At 42.1% G+C, this 2,888-nt stretch overlaps 1 pseudogene; it reads right to left on the bottom strand.

Annotated features, from left to right (window-relative positions):
* Positions 1–917: 917 nt before the first annotated feature.
* LOC102999886 (palmitoyltransferase ZDHHC4-like) lies at positions 918–1,935 on the bottom strand (annotated as a pseudogene).
* Positions 1,936–2,888: the final 953 nt, after the last annotated feature.

The following is a 2,888-nucleotide window of genomic DNA, read 5'->3' on the forward strand; positions in this document are numbered from 1 at the left end:
TCTCGAGGATGACAGACTTCAAAGCTTGTGGGTGAGAGCACTATTTCGGGCCTGATGTCTGTAGGCTTGGAGGCATTCACAACCAATTCACATAGCAATTCTATGTGTGAAAGGAAGGTGCTGCTCACAAAACTGCTCCTTGCTGAGATCCAGAGCACCATTCTTGAGGAGGTTGTAGGAAGCAAGGTGGTTTCAGAGAGTCAGATGGGAGGGTAAGAAATAAAAAGGAAGAAAAGTTCATTCAGTTCAAATGGGACTACAGTAATGCAGAACTTGGTTGTGCCCATTGGAAAAGCACCTCAGGTCTTCTGTTTCTTTTTCTTTATTTTAATTTTATTGAAGTATAGTTGATTTACAATGTTGTGTTTAATTTCTACTGTATAGCAAAGAGACTCAGTTATACATATATTTAAGTCCTCTACTTCTAATGGCTAAATATGAAGTGACTTTAACCTGGTCAAGGTCAGGGTCAATGAGACTGGACCCTGCATCTCTTGAGTTCTTCCGCCACAGATTTCTTTGGGCTGAAAGCACACCTGACACAGTTTGATTTCATTGCTCAAGTTCTGGTACTTGGAACAATAATGAGATAAATGAGAAGCAAATGGCTGAGTAGTAAGAAAGGAGTTGGTCAGTGGTTCTCAGACCTGGGTGCACATGATAATAAGTAAGTGAGTATATTACAAAGATACTCTTCCACCCCACCCTAAAACTGCTGAATCAAAATTGTTTGGGTAAGGGGATGGAGCCTGAAAATCTGAATTTTAAATGTAAATGTAATACTGGGGATAATATGAGCAGTCAACACATTACTGCAAGCGTTGTCCAAAATGTTCTTATTCACTAACTCATTTTTTTATCCATATGTATAAATAAAAGTATGCTATATATAAAAGGCAGTAACACTCTTCCCATTCTTATTTCTTCTTTCTCTCATAATGTGCAGTAGCAGGTAGAAAGAGTTTTCAAAGTTTGCTCCAAAGCCCATGTGAGTGAATGTTCTGGTAAACCTAGGGCTCTGCCGATGAGGACTAGGCCATGTGGGGGCAGTGCTGGCACCAAGCTTGGTGACCTCTGTACCACTCATTAGTGTTCTGGTTGGTGGTAGCCAGGTAGAGACAAAAGCATGGGGAGCTCCACAGGAGTAAGCTCAGCACCACAACAAAGCCCAACAGGAAGACAATCCTCATGAAGCTCAGGAACAGGTACTGAATAAGAAAGACAATGTCAACAACCTGCAAATGCCCAAGGTCATTGATGTAAGTCTTCAGGTACAAGTCCGACACCACTACCAACTGGACCAGAAACACAGAAAACACACCTCTTGACGAGGCCATCAATGTCAAGAGGTAGAAGAGGAAGTACCTGGTGTTCCAGGCCCTATGCAGTTGTTCACCCACACACAGTGATGGTCAAACCAGTGCATACAACGATTACACACATTGTAGTGCTTGGATCATACTGGTTTCCTTAAATCGCAAGTAGAGCACCTCACATTCTTTGGGAACATCACTTCATCAAGTTCATAAACTTGAAGAAACAGTAACATGTTTGCTTTTGTTATGGTACCAGGGTTGGTTACACAACTTAGGGTGAAAAAAACCAGGTTTATAATCAGCAGCAGATAAGGCAGAAAAAGGTAATACAAGAACTCCAGCTCTTGACAGAGGACAAATATTTCCCAGGTGTATTCAGTATAAACCATTCCTTGCAATATGAAATGCAGGATACTGAAGGTGTGGTTTCATGTATGGAAGAGGTAATGAAGCAATCTTAGCATGGCTCTATGAAGGCACTCTGGAACTATATAGAAAAATATCTGTGCTCCTCTTCTGACCAGGCCTTTCAAGCAATGGGTTTTCCAGCAGATGCAGATTGTAACAATACCAATCAGCACCAAACCAGGTAGAACAAGAAGAGAACCAGAAAGTCCATCCTGGGGATATTTCTTTTGTTTGGATAGATTTTAGCCAGTAGCTCTGGCATTCCTCCTCAGAACATTCACAGATAATTCAAATGGCATCTCCTCTTGTGCAGCGGTGTGCTCCTGGCACAACAGGTGACACCCAAAGCTGCAGGAGCATGGTTCCTCTAGGAGGCTGGATCTGGCACTGGAATTGGCCAACTGCCAGCTGTGCTCATTAACTCATATAATATTCATGACAGTCCTGTGAGTAGAATGCATTATTCTCAGGATGAGGAAACAGTAAGTAAGAAACTGGTTTAAGGTCACATAGCTACTAAATTATCTCCTGGGCAAGGCTTGGACTAGGGTGAGGTCCCAGGGCATAATATTTAAGGAAGCACTCACTCTCAGGAATAAGGCCCTCCTTGAACTTTTTGCCTTATAGTGGCCTGGCTTGTCTCACTTGAGTCTTAGCCTTGGAGTTGGGATTTGAACCCAAGGAGTCTCTCTTCAGAACACAGACTCCTATATGTAATACATATAAATGCCACAGAATGGATCTAACATATGGAGGAGACATTTGACCTCCACATGAGAGCTAAGGATCTCCCTTCAGGAGAACCTGCTGCAAGAAGCATAGTTGGTGGAGAGCTTTGAAAGCTGAATTTCAGAATCTAGGCATTACTTTTATGTCAAGGTTATGTTCAACAAGTGTGCAGGGATAATTTTTGCTGGACGAATCTTGCCCAACACAGGAGTGCTCTAAACTACAAAATTTTATCTGGCATCCCCATAAGCCTAGGCAAGACTATCTCGAAGCTGTACTATAATCTGAAGCTCTTTTTATTCAATCCACCTTCCTGCTCTCTCTCTTTTTGGGGTGTCAGATCACAGTCTGAATTCTCTTTCTGCATTCTTCTCCCTCCTTCTTGCTCCTTGACATTGTTTTCACCGATAAATCTCCTACAAGTCTAATTCTATC

Source organism: Balaenoptera acutorostrata, chromosome 12 (genome assembly GCF_949987535.1).
Source record: "Balaenoptera acutorostrata chromosome 12, mBalAcu1.1, whole genome shotgun sequence".
Classification (NCBI taxonomy): Eukaryota; Metazoa; Chordata; class Mammalia; order Artiodactyla; family Balaenopteridae; genus Balaenoptera; species Balaenoptera acutorostrata.